This window comes from Schistocerca piceifrons, chromosome 4 (genome assembly GCF_021461385.2).
Source record: "Schistocerca piceifrons isolate TAMUIC-IGC-003096 chromosome 4, iqSchPice1.1, whole genome shotgun sequence".
Classification (NCBI taxonomy): domain Eukaryota; kingdom Metazoa; phylum Arthropoda; class Insecta; order Orthoptera; family Acrididae; genus Schistocerca; species Schistocerca piceifrons.
In genome coordinates, this window is record NC_060141.1 from 528476004 (window position 1) to 528495434 (window position 19431).

The 19431-nt window shown below is 40.6% G+C and overlaps 1 pseudogene; it reads left to right on the forward strand.

Annotated features, from left to right (window-relative positions):
- The first annotated feature begins 7394 nt into the window (after window positions 1-7394).
- LOC124796985 lies at window positions 7395-7512 on the forward strand (annotated as a pseudogene).
- The last annotated feature ends 11919 nt before the right edge of the window (window positions 7513-19431 follow it).

Below are 19431 nucleotides of genomic sequence, written 5' to 3' on the forward strand. Positions count from 1 at the left end.
AATATTTTTTCCAATAGAGGTTTTCAATAATCCATATGTTAAGCCATAGAGATTCTGAGTATAAGCAGTGTGACTTTATGTCGCTGTTAGCATAATCATTATTCTAGTAGGCTAAGAGAAGCTAGTGAATGAGTCGTGTGTTGGTCATGCTTCTGACCAGTCTAGAAATAGCTTCAGAGCACAGAGATAAAGGTATAGAGGATGATAAATTTTATTGCTTGCTTGCACATAGTTTCGACGTGTCTGAATAACAAAAGGTTTTAATGGAATTTTTATGAAGATGAGTAACAGACAATGAGGTTCAGTATTCACAATATAAAGGGACGTTCAATAAGCAGTGCAACACTCTTTTTTCTCAAAGCAGGTTGGTTTTGTTCAGGATTCCATTACACTATATTATCCCCCACCATTTCGGCTAGAAAACCATATTTTTCAACGTAACCTCCGTTAAATGCGACGGCCTTACGCCACCTTTCTGGAAGGGCCTGTATGACCACATGGTAACATTCTACTGGTCGAACCACATCTTACCGCATCAATACCTCCCTATTATCCACGTACTACTTCCTGCGAAGTGCACACTCATTCGACCAAACAGATGTTTGGTTGGTTGTTGCTTTAGGGCGCAAAACTGCTAAACTCATAAGTACCCGTATTATAACATAAGAGAAAACAAGTACTGTAAGTAGGCTGTTTAAGTTTTTATGTTGGTAACGCCACGTAGCGCTCTGTATGAAAATCACTGACTGTGCTGAGTGCAGTCTGTGGCTGGTTGACTTTGTTGAAATATTCTCTATTGTGTTGGGCAGCTAGATGTGAACAGCGCGTAGCGTTGCGCAGTTGGAGGTGAGCCGCCAGGAGTGGTGGGTGGGGGGAGAGAAATGGCAGAATTTTGAGAGCGGACGATCTGGACGTGTGTCCATCAGAAAGAGTAAATTTGTAATATTGGATGATGACTTTGGAACATTATTAAGATAAATACATTGTTTGTTCTCTATGAAAATCTTTCATTTGCTAACTATGCCTATCAGTAGTTAGTGCCTTCAGTAGTTAGAATCTTTTATTTATCTGGCAGTATTGGAGCTCTCTGTATTGCAGTAGTTCAAGTAACGGAGATTTTTGTGGGGTAAGTGATTCATGAAAGGTATATGTTATTGTTAGTCAGGGTCATTCTTTTGTAGGGATTTTTGGAAGTCAGATTGCGTTGCGCTAAAAATATTGTGTGTCAGTTTAGTGTTGATCAGAATAAGTACAGAGAGTAATGCCTGAGTACGTTCAGTTTTGCTCAGCTGTTTGAAAATCAACTAATGTAAGAGGCTTATCAGCACAGTCATTCATAAATTTTTCTAAGGGGACGTTTCAGTACTAAATAAAAACCAGAGGCGAAAAAGGCAAAAACTCAATCAAGCAACTTTAAAATAGGAGCAGCTAAGGACAAGGACGTTCCAAGGGGAAATTTCTCAAAACATCGTTGGAATGGCGGTAGTCCCCGTTGGGGAAGATCGAATTTGCTCCGCCATGCCGCTGTGGCGAGTAAAAATTAAGTCGCGATCGACAGAACGTGTGTCAACAGCTATAACATCTGACAAAGTAGGCGGCAAACGTAGACATAAACATAAACAAAAAGTGAGCACCGGATCAGAAGGTGATGCTCAGTCAAGGACTGAGAGCAGTAGGCACAGAGTGGGGCAGGGTCACCAATTAATAAACCCCGGTGACTAAAATGACAGTGTCCTACACGATGCGGGGCTACAATGACCTAGTAACGTGAGGTCCGAGAGGAAGCCGACCATACTTTTGCGAAGCGTTTAACGTCCCTGAGTTTGTTCCCCTGGAGAGAAGACCACTGTGCACTCCAAACTGATACTACGTGCCGACAGACAGCGGCACGAAGATCAGCCGAGGGAACAGAATGACTAGCAGCCGAGCATTTGCAGCAGCATCAGCAGCCTCTTTGTCTGGCACGCCGACTCACAGGACCACCACGCTGATGGTTCAAATGGCTCTGAGTACTATGGGACTCAACTGCTGAGGTCATCAGTCCCGTAGAACTTATAACTAGTTAAACCTAACTAACCTAAGGACATCACAAACATCCATGCCCGAGGCAGGATTCGAACCTGCGACCGTAGCGGTCTTGCGGTTCCAGACTGCAGCGCCTTTAACCGCACGGCCACTTCGGCCGGCCCACCACGCTGACGCCTACACAGAAAGTGAGTGGAGGCATTCCTGGATCCACTTTACTAAACGGTGGACTGTGTACAACGCACTAAGGCTCTGAAGAGCACTATCTGAGCAGATGACACGATTTGGAAGACCGTGTCGCCGAATGTACTGAGTGGCCTGATAGAGGGCTTAGAGCCCCGTGGTAAAAATCGAGCACTGGTCAAGTAGCCGATATTGAAAAGGATCATCACCAAGTACAAAGTCCCGCCTGACACCAATGTCGGTATTGGAACCGTCGGTGTAGTTGAAGACACTGTGCCCAAGCCACGCGCGAAGGACGAGAAACCCGCTGCTGTGCACCAGGCCAGGCGAAGTGTCCTTAGGAACAGAATGGAGACCTAAATGAGCACGTACCTCAGCACGAAGCCAGGGTGGTGAAGAGCACGCATCCAAGGGGAACGAAAAGCAAAGGTGTCGAACCAGCAAACGCAAGCAAACTGAGGGAGGTAACAGAGGAGACGGGCGCAGCCCATACTGGCGGTGAAGGGAGCGTGGGATGGGTGACCGGACATAGAAGATAGACGGCTCGAGTAATGACTGAGGAGAACACCCCGCCAGTGGGACAACAGTAAGTTAGCAGCCTCAGCATATAGGCTCTCAACTGTATGGAAGTCAGCAGTGGCTAAACGTATCCGGCAATGGTGGATTCTGGTATGACGACGTAAGATAGACGGACTTGCGAAAGAATATACGACACACACGTAATCAACTTTCGATCGGACAAGACGAGGATTTTCCGATCGGCTTCCCACCAGGTACCGCATAAAGCATATAGAACACTGAGGCAGCGAGTAAGAACACTGAGGGAGCGAGTACAACGAGCTGTCAGATAAGAGACCGGGAAGGCCAACAGAGTTTCCTATGAGACATGAGTCTCAAGAATTTCGTTGTGTCAACAAACGGAAGAAGGAATAGGCTGAGATGGGGCGAAAAACTCCTGGCGCTGCCAGAAGGTCATACAGACAGTCTTGTCAGCGGAAAAGCGAAAGCCATTGTTGATGCTCCACGAGTAAAGACGATTAAGACATCGCTGAAGACGCCGCTCAAGTAGACAGGTTCACTGACAACTGCAATATATCGCAAAGTTGTCAACGAAAAACCACCCTAAGGCACCTGGCGGGGGAAAATCCATAATAGGGTTAATAGCTATGGAAAATAAGGCGACGCTGACCACAGAAACCTGAGGTGCCCCGTTCACTTTAATAAAAGAGTCCGACAAATTCGAGCCCACACTTACCTTAAAAATACGGTCTTTTAAAAATTCCCAGATAAAAATGGGAAGCCGACCCCAAAAACCCCACTCGTACGTAATACGGAGGATACTTGTCTTCCACCAGGTGTCATACGACTTCTCCAAATAAAAAAATACGGCCACAGTTTGGCACTTCCGCAATAGAGCTGACAAGGCGACAAGACGATCAACTGCAGAGCGGTGCCTATGGAATCCACCTTGGGCATTAGTGAGGAGATCTCGACTCAAGCCATTACACCAGCCACCATTAATCACACGTTCCATTACTTTGCAGGTACTACTGATGAGGGAAACTGGGGGGGGGGGGGGGGGGGATGGGAGTATCTGGAAGGAAAGTGTTTGTCCTTACCAGCCTTACGTACGGGAATGACAATGGCCTCATGCCAGTGAATGGGAAATGTGTCGTCTGTCTAAATGCGGTCATGTATGGAGGAGAAATCGTAGGCCCGCAGGAGGTAGATGTTGAAACATCAGAATGTGAAAGCCGTCTGGTCCTGTAGCTGATGACCAGGATGAAGAAAATGCATGTTTAAGCTCCCTCATAGTAAAATCAGTATTATAACATTAATGATTCTGGAAGGAGAAAGAAATCGTCCATGCCTCCCCGCCAGTTTCAGAAGGAGGAAGGCAAGATGATAGTGAGTGGAACTCGAAATGTCTGCAAAAATCGGCCCAAGGTGTTGAAATTACGTTAAACAATAGGAGAGGGAGTAAAACCGTTAAAAGAGCTTTGAAAAGAAAGCCAATTAGTCTTCTTGCTGTCCCTGAAAGTGCGGTGACACTGCTCTCGTAGCTGTTTTTAACGGCTACTGTTCGCTATTGTGGGATGAAGTTTAAAAACGCGGAGAGCTCGTCTCCGCCGGCGGATTGCGCAGCGGCATGCGTCAGTCCAGCAGGGGACGGGGGCACGTCGCGGCGAGGAAGAGGTGTGAGGAATGGAACATGCTGCGGCAGCAAGGATAGCGTTTGTAAGGTATTCTAACTGGTCATCAATGCAGGAAAAATGAGATGGGTCAAATAATGGGGCAGTCACTACGGCGCTGCCAAGTGGCAGAATTCGCCCGTGGCTGAAGGATCGTGGTCATTAGACTGAGGTGACGGTATTCACCTTCGATTGGCCAGCGAACTGGCTGTTGATGGGTGTCCCAAAGAAACGGAGATTGGCTGGATGAGGGTATCACGTTGAAGAATAATGCTGAGGTGGAGAAGTGGAAGACCTTGATTGCTTAGAACCTTGGCGTTTGTCAGGTGCAAGCCCAGACATTGCCTGGCTGGAGGTGTGCAGAAGGTCATTGTGGGAATACTCCTTTTTGGATTTCCGTGCTTCTGTTTGCGAGGCATGCGGTTTTGCTGGCGCAGGCGAAAGTTTTTTGTTATGGTGCGCACCCGTAGCAGGTGAAGATGAGGGTGTGATCTTGGAGCTGGACGATTTCACAACCGTGGCACTAAGCTGGAAGACGCAATTGTGTGTAGCCGTGGCTTTCGTAGGTTGGAGTGTAGAGAAAAATGTGCTATAATTGCCAGAGGGTGGTGTGCAAGGTTTGTAGCTAGCTGAGCAATGTGAGTAGGAACCTTTTCCTTCAACCGGATCTTCTGAATGGCTCTCTCATTGAGGTAGATTGGATAGCCACAGGAGGAAGCAGCACGATCACCCTTGCAGTTAGGGGAAGGAAGTGGACACTCACCCTCATTAACATGACTCCCATATTTGGCAGCATTTTCACAAGGTTCGCGGGTGTGGTTGAAGAGCTGGCATTTATAGCAACGCGTTGGATTAGAGATATATGACCTGACAGTAATAGCTTCGTAGCCAGCCTTAATTTTTGATGGAAGTACCACACAGTCAAGTTTGAGGAATAGATTGTGGGTTGACACTAATTCTTTATCAACCCGTTTCACGACGCGGTGATCTCCCTGGTCAGTGAGACAGGCTGTTATTTCAGCCTCGGTCAGGCTATCAGGCTGCCGAGTATATATAGCTCCAAGGGAGGAATTCAGAGTGCGGTGGACGTCTGCTTTAACAGGATAGCTGCGGGGAAGTGTTGCAGGAAGTGTTGCATTAAGTGATTATTTTATTTAGGCGACCAGTTTTGACAACTCATTAATGCTATCTTCAGGTCCCTGCATGTTAAAAACGATTATACATGTAGTGTATATCAAAGTCTACCACAGCTGACGTTACGGAAAATGAAGTGTATAGTGAAAGTTCTTAAAACCTACAAAATGCAGTTTGTAGCGTTAAGAAAAGTACCTGCGTACCCGTGCACGTAAACCACAACAAATCAGAATATGTAGACATACTGGTTAGCATCGAAACTATTAGACATCACAGAGTTATAATACAACGTGCCAAACATTACAAAAAAACGAAGAATAGACAATACATAAAATCAGAAGCACAAATGGCTAAAGCTTATCTATTTTTTTCCTTTCCCCTTCCTTTTTCATTTATTTATTTTTTATTATTATTTTTACTTTTCTACATTTTATTTTAATTTTAAATATAAAAATCATAAAAGTTCTTAAAGGTGCGAAACAGCTTTCTAAATAATGAGGAAAACCAAGTCCATGGAACAACTACTGTAGTAGCACAGGCCTACATATGCCAAGAGTCTCGAGCCACACAGTAAAACTTGTGACCCGCAACAGAAGCACATAACATACTCAAAACTTAGTTATCATGATGTCGACATCAATCAAACATCGTTAAAAATCATAAAAATTCGGATGTATGGTAAGAGCATCATAAAAATTCCCCATAACGTGTATGGTGAAGTAAAGGTCACAAAACTACAGATATACTAGATCAACCAAAATGCAACTCGTGAGTACAGTCAAGAAACACAGAATACTTCTCCGGTGACCCGGGGAATATGTCAGTTTTGGTCTAAAAATGTAACCGATTAAAAGTGATAGGGAAAATCCCATCTTACATGCGTATAAGCTGACAAAAGACCAAAGCATGCTCAATAATAAAAACGTTCGACATACAATGAGTATGGAGCACTATAAAATGAAATTCGGTGAGTTACAGAAACATAAAAAATCTATGAGATATACTAATACTCATAACAAGGGGACCTACCATTTCTCACAGCTAGACAAACCAATATGTTACCATAATACTAACATAGCTCATGCATACTAAGAATAAAAAACAGCCATAGACAGAGAAAAGTACAGACTATCGGAAACACAATGGCCAAAGACTTGAGTTAATAAGGAAGTAAACAAGCATAGGCAAGCTAAAAGCCACTGAAATACAACAAAAATAACAAAATAAAGTATACTAAATAAAACCAGTAAATGACACACACTGCCCAGAAACCAAGTTCCCCCTCCCCCCTACAACCAGTGCAAAAAAATTAACCTAAAAGTGTAGCGTGGCAAATTCATCATGGGTTATTATAGCCAAATGAAATCGTCAGTATAATGTCAAGGATAGAAATCGTCCCAGGGAAAGTACATAATGTAATATGTAACTATTAAGCTACATATCCCACTTACAGGAACGACTATACCAGGGTGACTCTGCTGCGAAGCATAGAATCCGGAAATTGATAAAAATTTTAAATGAAACGATGTCACCCAATGCAGGGTACTGTGCAAAGGCGGATACTTAGATGTGGTAAAGAAATATGTAGGATAATGTCACCGAGAAACAACAACCCATGGGGAATCCGTCCTGTCGGAAATCTTCAGCATTAAACTGAAAGTAATTATAAGAGCGAACTAATTCAAGCAACTGTATAAATACCTCAATTTCCCCTACAGACAATCGTTTAAAACTAAGGAAATTTCTCTTGACAAGTCTTATATTTTCAATAACATGCACATTAGTGAATAAGTTAGCCACATCTTAGGATACCCATTTGTAACCAATCCTGGATTTTTACGTCCACTAAATCGTAAGCATGCCAACGGCCTTGCCGCAGCGGTAACACCGGTTCCCGTCATATCACCGAAGTTAAGCGCTGTCGGGCTGGGCTAGCACTTGGATGGGTGACCGACCGGTCTGCCGAGCGCTGTTGACAAGCGGGGTGCACTCAGCCCTTCGTGAGGCTAACTGAGGAGCTACTTGATCGAGAAGTAGCCGCTCCGGTCTCGGAAACTGTCATACGGCCGCGAGAGCGGTGTGCTGACCACATGCCCCTCCATATCCGCATCCGGTGACGCCTGTGGGCTAAGGATGACACGGTGGCCGAGCAGTACGGTTGGGCATTCATGGCCTGTTAGGGTGGAGTTTAGTTTAAAATCGTAAGTCTTCTTCACATAGAGAGATCTTCAAAGATGTAATTGTTGACAAGAATTTCATTGTTTGGCACATAACTTATAACCTGGAGCATTAGTATAACTAACGGCTGACCTCACTTTATGCTCCTTAGGTTGTGCTCTTAACCTAGGGGCATGCGGGTTCATAATCTCTAAAGTGTCAGAATCTCTATCATCCAATACAAAAGATTTTTTAGACTACATTTGACCTCTTTAGAAAAATATTTACTAGGATTATGATTAATTTTTGAAATACTATTCTTCTCAAAGAAGTCCTTTATTTCACTAACATATTCACTTATACATAACACAACTTGAGTATTACCTTTATCAGCATTTAGACAGCTACCTCATGGGTTCTGAGTTTTTCATTAATATTGTGCACAACCAACTCTTCATTTACATTTTTACCTCCATTCTTTTTACAATTTTTGTTTTTACTACAAAGCGAAAAGATTGCTTCAGCCGCATTATTATCAAGCACAACCTGATGGGGTTTGCTGACCTTATAGTAGCTGAAAGTTCCTTTTACCTCTACAATCAATGATTTTATGTCATTATTATGCAGTCTTCTACCTACAGCATACTTATTGCCTTCATGTAAAACACAAGTTCTTATTTACTGGAAACAAAGTTAGTATTGTTAACGTCTCTGTCACAATATTTGTGACTGCTAAACTTAATCACATTATTGATATACAACTTTTGTTGTCATTTTAGCCTACAAATTTTCTAATTGTAGGTGTAAACAATATTTCCTTTTTTGTTTTCTTCTACACTCTTAACATATTGCATCAAACTGTCAAGTTCCTGAGAACTTAACAACCTGCTAAGTTGTAGGTGATCCAAATATAGTTGTTTCCCAGGCTCATAATATTTGTTGTGCAAATTTGTAGTATCCAGTTTCATCCAAAATTCTTCACTTTTAGTCTTCGCCATCCAGCTAACCCGATCACGTTTTGTAATCATGCAAACCTAGGAATTGCACCCCTTGACATACACCTCCTGATAAAGTCAGTAGCAGTTGTAGTTGCCATCAATTTAATTTTGTTACTCATGAGTTCATAGGCTCATCCCATCACCTGGTAAAAATGGAAACGAGCGTTTGGCGTCATTTGCCGGAAGGCCCCGTAGGGGGCACGTCCGGACGCCTGGTTGCAGGTCTTATTACATTCGACGCCACACTGGGCGACCTGTGCGCCGGATGGGGATGAAATGATGATGAAGGCGACACAACATCCAGTCCCTGAGTGGAGAAAATCCCTGACCCAGCCGGGAATCGAACCCGAGCCCATAGGACGGCAATCCGTCAAGCTGACCACTCTGCTATCTCTCTCTCTCTCTCTCTCTCTCCCTCTCTCTCTCTCTCTCTTTGTCGTTGTGGACGTCAATTGACATCCGTTCAAGTTCGCTGTTGATCCTTTCGCTCAGTTTTTTATTACAGCTCTCTGACCGAACACGCTGAGCTACCGTGCCGGCTATCGGGCCGGCCATCACCTGGTACGGTACATACACTCTCTGTTTATCCAGTGTGGATGCGGAACAGCGGCTGGTCGGATATCTAGCAAAGAAAACTCGCCAAACTGCTGTGCGATTTCAGAAGTTACTTTATTAAGACGACCAGTTCAGGCCCCTGTATATTAAAAATCCGTGTACTTGTAGTTTACATCAAAGCATAGCACAGCTGAAATTACAGAAAATGAAGCGTAATAATAAAAGAGCTAAAAACCTAAATATTGCAGTTTGCAGCGTTAAGAAGAATACCTATGCACATAAGGCCCAACAAACCCGATTATGTACACGTATTGGATAGCATCAAAAGCACTAATCTGACATCACAGGGTTATAACGGAACATACCAAACGATATGAAAACAAAAGACAAAAATAGACAATAAACAGAATCTGACACACATGTAAGTCAAGCTTGTCTAGTTTCTTTCCTTTTTTATTACTTTATTTATTAATAATATATTTATTTCTGTTATCATTTTAAATTTTTATTAAATTCCTTTGACGACTCATAGTTACTGATTCTATGCTTGGCAGCAGAATTACCCTGTGTAGTCGTTGCTGTAAGTGGAATATGTAGCTTATTGGTTATATATTTAATTATGTACTTTCCCTGGGGCGATTTCTATCCTTGACATACTGACGATTTCATTTGGCTACAATATCCCACGATGAATTTGGCACACTTCACTCTTAGCTTCAATTTTTTGCACTGATTGGTGGTTGGGGGGCAGAGATTAAAAAAAAAAAAAAGTCTCTGGGCAATGTGCAGTTTTATTTTAGCATAATATTTTTGTTATTTTTGATGTATTTCTGTGAATTGTATGTCTTATCTTCTTTACCTATAATTGAGTACTTCCGTATTAACTCAAGTTCTTATGTCTTTGACCATTGTGTTTCTGATACTTCACACTTTACTCTGTCTACAGCCCTAGTAAGCATGAGCTATGTCACTATTATGCTAATGGATTGGTTTGTCTACCTGCGAGAAAGGGTAGGTCCCCTTGTTATGAGTATTGGTATATCTCATAGATTTTTGATGTTTCTGCAACTCTCCGAATTTCATTTTATAGTGCTCCATACCATTTGTATGTCGAACATTTTTATTATTGACTATGTTTTGGTCTTCTGTCAGCTTATACGCATCTAAAATGTGATTTTTCCTTATGACAGTGATGTCTCATTGATATTTAGGGTGGTGAGCTTGTTGCTGTTACGACACGATTTGATTTGTTGTAATAAATTAATTTGCATATCACTTTTAATCGGTTGCATTTTTAGACCAAAACTGACATATTCCCTGGGTCACATGTGGCGTATTCGGCGTTTCTTGACTACCTTATTAGTTGCCTTTTGGTTAATCTAGTATATCTGTAGTTTTGTGACCTTTACTTCACGATACACCTTATGGAGAATCTTATATTGTTCTTGCCATATATGCGAGTTTTATGATTTTTAACGATGTTTTAACGATGTTGGATTGATGACGACCTCATGATAAATCTGATTTTTGAGTATTTTTTGTGCTTCTGTTGTGGGTCACAAGTTTTACTGTGTGGTTCGAGATTCTTGACATATGTAGGCTAGTTCTACTACATTAGTTGTTCCATGAATTTGGCTTTCCTCATTAGAAGGCTTCAGTTTGATACTGTTCCGTTCCATGGTTGGTTTATAATATGAGGTCATTTAACAACTCCTTTTTCCCTCACAAATGTTGCTCATTTTTGTGTCAGTATGTTGGTTAATTAGTCGACTTATACTTTGATGTCTTGTTGGTCCGCACAATCACGGAATTTTAGTCAGTTCCCAACGCTACGTATGGCGATACAGCTTGCTATGTGCCAGTTCCTGTTTGGATGGATTTCGTCATTTCACAGACAGCCCTTACATTCCAAAGGGAATAGTAGTTACAAGTCGACTGAGGTTTCAAATGACCCCCTTGATTAGGACGGTGTTTAGGGGTCTTGTTTGTACCACCTTAGTATTTTCTCGTCGATTAATTTATCTTTAAGGAACACACAGGCATATTCTTTGTTTTTTTATTTCATACATAACATTATGCCCTCTAGGTATTTTATGTCAGAACGTACAGAGGAGCTGAAATTGTCTCAGATCATTTCCTAGTGGCAGGAAAGATGAAAATGAAGATGATTTAGAATCAACAACCAAAAGCCACGTCAAAACCTAATTTAGACATCGAACGACTGAAGAAACTGTCTGTGAAAGAAGCCTATGTGATTGAAATAAATAATCGATTACAGCATTGCAAGAAGATGAGGAGGAAAATAGTGTCGAGAAGGCTTGGGAAAGAATAAAGACTGTGGTAACAGATGCATCAGAAAAACACTGGGTAAAAAAAAGTAAATGAAGAAGCAGAAATGGTTCAACGAAAAGTGTCAGAGGGCAGTAGGAAGGGAGAAAGAAGCCAGGATGCTGTGGCTTCATAATAAGGAAGTGAGTACAGGAGAGAGACCTTCAAGATGGTTAGAAGAGAAACAGCAAGAGTTCTACGAACAGAGAAAAGGAAATATCTAACTGGAGTACTAGAATCTATCTACAGAAGTGGAAAGCAGGAATGAAAACTCAAAGAAGTTGTTTCAATATACAAAGAGAAGTAAGAGAGGCTAGCAAAGTGAAAACCTATTCAGAGAAGATAAAAATCAAAATATGCTAACGCAGCTGGAAGATATCCTAGGAAAATGGAAAGAGTAAAAATGTTAAATTTCACTGATCCGCACATAACCTTCAATTAAACAATGTCTGAGAGTAACAGCATTAATAATGACGAATGTAGAATCACAGAACAGGAAGTGATCCACACCACTCAAACTTAAACCTTACGCAGAAAACATTATTCAAGATTACCAGATTGGATTTCGAACAAACCGTCCTACAACTGACAATTTGTTTACTGTACGACAGATCCCTGAGAAATACTGGGAATTTAACAAACACATCCACTGTCTCTTCACTGACTTCCAGCCAGCCTACGACAGCATCCACAGAAGTAGCCTCTACAACACAACGAGAATTTAGTATATCCATTAAAATCATTAGGATGATACAACTGTGCATGGATGGCAGTGAAGTTCAGAGGATCCATATCCCCAACCTTTCCAATTAAAACTGGCTTTCTACAGGGAGACGCTTTTTCATGTGTCCTCTTCAACCTTGCATTGGAGAAAGTGGTGCGGAAGAGTAATTTACGTCTATACAATGGTCTCCGATTCGAACACAGTGAAGTAAAACTCCTGGTTTATGCAGATGATATAGTATTGCTCAGTGAAACTGAAGAAGAACTGAAAGACATGCACAGATCTCTCTGGCACAATGCCAGCAAAATGGGAATTTTGATTAACCAAGAGAAAACCGAATATATGGAAATAGGTCGGGTCATAAACCCAAATCCTTACTTTGAAACTGACCAGCATCCTAAATTCAGAAAAATTCTTCAGTTTAAATACCTTGGATAACGTTTCAATAGTAAAAATGTCACAACAATGGATATAAATGAAAGAATAGCCTCAGGGTCAAGATGTCTGTAACCTACTCAAAAGTAAAGCTTTGTCAATCACCACAAAGATGAAGATATACATCACTATCATCTGCCCAATAGTAATGTACGGTACAGAAAGTTGGACGCTTACAAAGAATGAAAGAGAAAAACTGAATGTTTTCGAAAGAAAAGTAATGAGAAAAATGTGGAGATATGTGTTGGAGAATAGTGTATGGAGAATTCAAAAGAACAATAAAATTTATCAGTTAATGAAGCAACCCACTATCATCCAGAAATTAAAAAAGTGGGAGACTGTAATGGGCTGGGCATGTGGCTAGAATGGACAACAACAGAATCAGCAAGAAAGCATGTGAAGGAACTCTCCAGGCCACAAGACTATTGGGCCAACCCCGTGCAAGGTGGAAAGATGACATAGAGAAGGACATCGCAGCATTAGGAATTTCAACACGGTGGAGAGAGGCAGCGAAAGATATAAGGCGGCGGAAGCAGACCGTTGACGCAGCGCGTGGTCTACAGGGCCTGTGACCGCTGGGAAGACAAGAGACAAGAAAAGGTATTTTATGAGTATTCCTAGCAAGTTCTTTGCCTACCGTTATTCCCCTAATAATTTGTCATCCGTTGGATTTTGCTTCTGGTGCGTTTTGTGATGTCGTGACAACTATTTCTGATGTATCACTAGCGGTGATAATACTTAGATAGATACGCACCCTACTGTTTACTCCATAAGTTATAGCACAAGGTTTTGATTTTAATGAGGACAGGTTTTCTTAAGAACCAGGGTGTTTCTCAACTAGAAGAATCATCAAGGTTTCTTGTACAAACAACTGACATAAAAATAAAGAAAAATAAAAAGGGTAAGAAAAGGAACAAAATATCTAGATAAGATTGGTTCGTTCGTGTTTCTGATTTTGTATATGTATTTTTGTAATGTTTTGCATGTTCTGTTATGACTCTGAGATGTCAAAATAGTTTCGATGCTAACTCGTATGTGTATATATTCAACTAGGTTGTGCATTTTGTGCGAAGGTACTTTTTTAACGCTGCAAAACGCATGTTGTGAGATTTACGGATTTTTATTATTACTTTTCATTTGTATAATGTCAACTGTGGTTTTTCATGGTGTACAAACTGAATGCATACTCATTTCTAACAAGCGGGCACCTGAAGATGACTTTAATGAGATGCCTAAGGTGGTCGTCTAAATAAAATGCCTTCTGGGACATATAGCTGTTTGGCGATTTTTCTTTGATAACTGCCTTTGCCCCGTATCCACAACAGATCGACAGAGACAAGAGATATAGTAGTCCCATTACCTATTGTCGCTGGCGGTGAATACATCGAAATGATTTTCTGGAGCTGTTGACCCTCGGTCATAACAAAATAGCTTATAGTTAGTTGTAGATAAATGATATTACTAATGAAGAACGCTACAGCAGACACAGTTATACATTGCCGAGCTGAATGCTGAATGCTGTGGCCATTTAATTGCTATCTAATTTGGATTTGTAACCTTGCTCACGGGATACTACGAAGTTTTCACGGTGGAACAGATTTCTCGGCGCTGCCCTGCAGTCAAGGTGCCCGCAAACCTTTATAGAACAGAGCTAAAATAATGTATAGCAATTTCTCTCTCGCTTCCGCGTTGAGCCCTTATCAAGAAGCAAAAAACGAAAGATCAGATTACCTGCCGCGCGGATCCTGCCCTAATCCCCAACCATCTTCACCATGGCAGCAGCGTATCTGTCCAACATCCGTCTTGAATTCTAACGCCCTACGTCTTACTCCGCAGTACTTCATTTTTCTGTGAATACCGACGGTAGGTGACGGCTAACTGAATCTACGGGTGTATTCTGTTCTGCGCAACTGAGTTACTGAAGAAGACGTAGGAGCTCGGTTATGTTATACTGTACATGTCTGCGTCAATGGATCTAAATTCATTACTTAAGAAGTGAGGGAATTAGTGTGAAATTTCAAGATCATAAGGACAAATAACCTCCTCAAACTCTATGAGGTGGAACACCGCGCAACATGCAGTCATACAGTTACGAACCCTGAAATCAGATTGGCATGGCTACATGATGTGTCAGTCTGCGGAGTCTACGATGGCCGTGTTTCAGTCCTAAGGAAATTCGGTCCTACCCGTCTATTCCAGAACAGTTTTAAGAGGTATGTCATATTTATCTAGTCAAATGCTGTCCCTAGGTCACAGTTTATCCCAAAAGTGCAAAAAATCTATCTTCCAAAACACATTTGTTTCAACTATAATAATGGTAGTGAACTTAAATAATAAGAGGCATGAAAAAAATACTTACATCCATTAGATGGTTAGGTGAAAAGTTCTGTAAGCAAATAAATTATTGTATCACAGTTAAACAAGCATTTTTTTAGAATTTGTTTTCAGTCTTTATGCTCTGAAGAGGATCAATGTGGCAATTTCGCTGATTACTTTTGTTGTTATCCAAAAATAGTTTCTCAGTTATTCTAATTTATTGTTTTATTCTGACTCTTAAATTTCAGTGTAGATTTACCAGTCGTATTCTTCATAGTATCACAGACAAAATTTATGAAATGAAAGCGACATTTTTTAATTTAGACGGCATTTATTTAAACCACTTCTTTTACAAAGCTGATTCTGCTTTAAACCATTATTCGGAACGGCATCATTAAACAAACCAAAAACATATAAAATTGGAAGTAACGATTGTAAAATGATAAGCACTGGGCAAGAACGATTTTTTGTATTCATTTGCTGGAATACACAAAGTCTAAAAAAAAGCAATCCAAGTGCACTGGCGATACTTCTCAAAAGCAATAGAGCACGTCTTGAAACATTAGCGATAAACACCAAATCACCTGTTACGTAAAGAAAGGTAAGGGAATTTATATGCTAGAGAAAATATATATTCTTAGTCATTTAAAAAAATCAACCAGGTAGGCTTAACGATAAAGTGAGCTATAAAATGAAGTGCCTCGATAAATTTACCAAAATTCTGAATTCGGTTAATCATAACCAAGTAACAATTCCATTCGTAGTTTCCACACTGACAGGTACGATTATTTGTATTCTCTACGTACTAAGTAAATTTTGAAATTACCAATTTTGGACTCGTATTTTTCAATAAATTTTGAGTGCGTCTCTTTGCTTTGAGTGCGTATATAATTGGAAACTGTTACACCGTCCCAATTTTTGCTCCTTTGTCGTTGCACTCTTTCCGCCTTATGTTCACCAACGACCTGTCAAACCATCAAGAAAAATTAAATACACAAGCCAAAACAAACGCAAGTCTCATAATGGGAATACGCTGCCATTTTTATAAGTGTGGACATTTTTTCCACGTAAATTTATTTCCGTTGTTTACGCTCACACCATTGAGTTCCCTTTTCGTGACGGCAACGTGCTGTGCTTTTTTATACAGCTACGTACTGGATGATGAATGAAGAGACCCGAAACTAACCCTGAACGTTGAAATTAAAATAAACGCTGCTCTCATTAATGACATATGAATAAAATGTTTCTGTGGATAACTCGTTGAATACTGTAAATTTAATCATAAGGAGGATATAATTCCCGATCAGTAAATCCAAAAGGCGGTTTTTCATTCGCGTTAATAATACAAAAGGTAAACTTAGAATACACTAATGAAATAGGCTTACCGTTTAGGTACCAAAGTAATCTACCTCAAATGAGAATACATACCAATCGTTTCAGATGGAATCAGTCTTGCGAACTACCTGCCAAACTTAGCTCTTACCGCACGACACGTTTTTAGATTCATTGACTGAATCGTTTATATAAAACTGGCAATTTTTGACTTCCACCCTCTCTCGGATAAATTTCTGCGGAGTTTAACATTCGCCCCTTAAAGCCTGTAGAGATGTCATTGCAAGCGAAGTGAATGTTGCAAATGCTGATACTAATGGTAGCTTACCGTTGTTTGCTGTTTGCATACATAGCTTGAAACTGTAGTGACGCGTTTTTGTGTGTTACGCTGCCGAGTCCATGGTGATCTACGTGACGTTCCAATCAAGCCCCCTCGTGAAGCCCTGCCGCAAAGACGACCTCGTTCAAACAGACCCAAATGGCCGTTTCGTGTTCGCTGTTGACGGCCACGCATCCTTTGTAATCATACACAACTTTGGGCAGCATGATATGCGCGACCTTTTAGGATCGTGTGTGAGTGAAGCGTGACACCCTTTGAGCAATATCACCTACGTTATCTAATAATATATTACTGCGAGTATCACTCTGCTTGAGTACTCTTTGTGGTCAACGCATTTATTCCCATTTTCATGGAGTGTGACAGCGTCACGACGAAGAGCACAGCGAGCCAGGAGGCGTATAAATTTCTCTCTTTAATTCTAGACGGTGAAACAAACACTGACTGTAAATATAGAGAACATCATTTATTGGCTGAGATTTTTTACTAACTCACACTGTTCTTAGGTATACACTACAATCCAATTTAGAATGCAGTGTTGCTGACGTATTTGAATGTGTTATTCGCTATTGTTCCTGTGATACTTATGTTCCCTATATCTTCTATATAGTTAGAAAAGTATATGTGAAAGTATATACGTTCATATGTCATCTTAAACCACTGGATCGATGTCAAACAATTTTGCTACTTCACTACCGGGAAAGAAGCACTGGGTGGGCAGGAATCACCTAACGTCAATGTGGGAAAGGTAAAATCATAACTCAGAAACGCTTGGAGCAATATTAATAAAGTCTGGTGTATGCATGACTCCTAAAATGTATAAAAATACTGAGATAGTAAGATATCCTACAACCCCTAGGGATGTGGATGAGAAACGATGAGATTTAATTTTTTTTAACTACTAGTTGCTATTTATTTCCCGTATTTATTTCACTTGGAATACTTTAAATGCTTGAAGGTCATTCTGTGTCTAATTCGTGTTGTTGAATGCGTCAGTCATGTCGATAGAATGAGCACCAACAATGAGCCAATAATTCTGTCGTCGCGTTTCGGTGCCCAAGTTGTTGCCACACAACTACACAACTGTGTACCACAGATACATTGAACGGCCTGTCTGGAGTCGTATGATGTAAAACAGCGGAGAATAACACAGTTGCCAGCGTCAGTCATTTTTCTAGAAACGATAATCAGTTGCTGTTGCCATACGGCACGAAAGTGAAGAAGTCATGTTCAACAAGAAGTAAAAAAAAAAAAAAAAAAAAGAAGAAATGAGGGGCCGGATCAACACATCATGGACTGCTCTGAGGTACGAAGTGAATGAGGGAACGAGCCAATGCGTCATCCCATATATATATATATATATATATATATATATATATATATATATATATATATATATATATATATATATATATATATATATATATACTGAATACAAAACATTGCTTACGCTGATAGGTCAGAGAGAACTTCATCTGAAGTACTGGGTGATCAAAAAGTCAGTATAAATTTGAAAACTGAATAAATAACAGAATAATGTAGATAGAAAGGTACAAATTGACACACATGCTTGGAATGACATGGGGTTTTATTAGAACCGAAAAAAATACAAAAGTTCAAAAAATGTCCGACAGATGGCGCTTCATCTGATCAGAATAGCAATAATTAGCATAACAAAGTAAGACAAAGCAAAGATGATGTTCTTTACAGGAAATGCTCAATATGTCCACCATCATTCCTCAACAATAGCTGTAGTCGAGGAATACTGTAGTGAACAGCACTGTAAAGCATGTACGGAGTTATGGTGAGGCATTGGCGTCGGATGTTGTCTTTCAGGATCCCTAGAGATGTCGGTCGATCACGATACACTTGCGATTTCAGGTAACCCAAAGCCAATAATCACACGAACTGAGGTTTGGGTACCTGGGAGGCCTAGCATGTCGAAAATGGCGGCTGAGCACACGATCATCACCAAACGACGCACGCAAAAGATCTTTCACGCAACTAGCGTTTTTTTTGTTTCTAATAAAACCCCATGTCATTCCTGGCATGTGTGTCAATTTTTACCTCTCTATCTACATTATTCCGTGGTTTATTAACTTTTCAAATTTATACTGACTTTTTGATCACCCGGTATAATTGATGGTCTGCCGGTGTGAACATTTGCTTCAGCATTAGGACGTGGTGGAGTTCAAAGGAAAATAACTTTTTCGAATGCTGTTATGAGTGTACACGTACTCTGTTACCTAACAGGAGGAAAGCTCCAAGGGTAAACAATATTGTTTTGCAAAAGATGCACAATGGCATTGTTGGCCGCAGTCTGTTATTCTGAGTTTTCACAATTTTGCGTGCAAGTGAGGTGTCACAGTAATTTCATCCATAAAGAAGCGGTTATAGCTTTATTATGTGTAATGTTTTAACTTTCGTTTTTTTTGTTTCACTGTGATCCACAACCACCACAAATAGCGTAGAAGACGACATTTTAGCACAGTTCATTCTGTTTTTAACACTTCACAATTTCGGTGATCGCTAAATGAATGCCCTATATGTTATCGGCATTAGTTATCAACAGAGTTGAAAAATAATCAATCATTGGTTGTATTGGTTAAAACTTCCGAAAGTACAAGCAGAATACACATAATTTGGTGAGAGTCCAAGAATTCTGTAATAGTATAATCGTATGAGGAAGATAGTGTGCGATGAAAGTGAACTCAG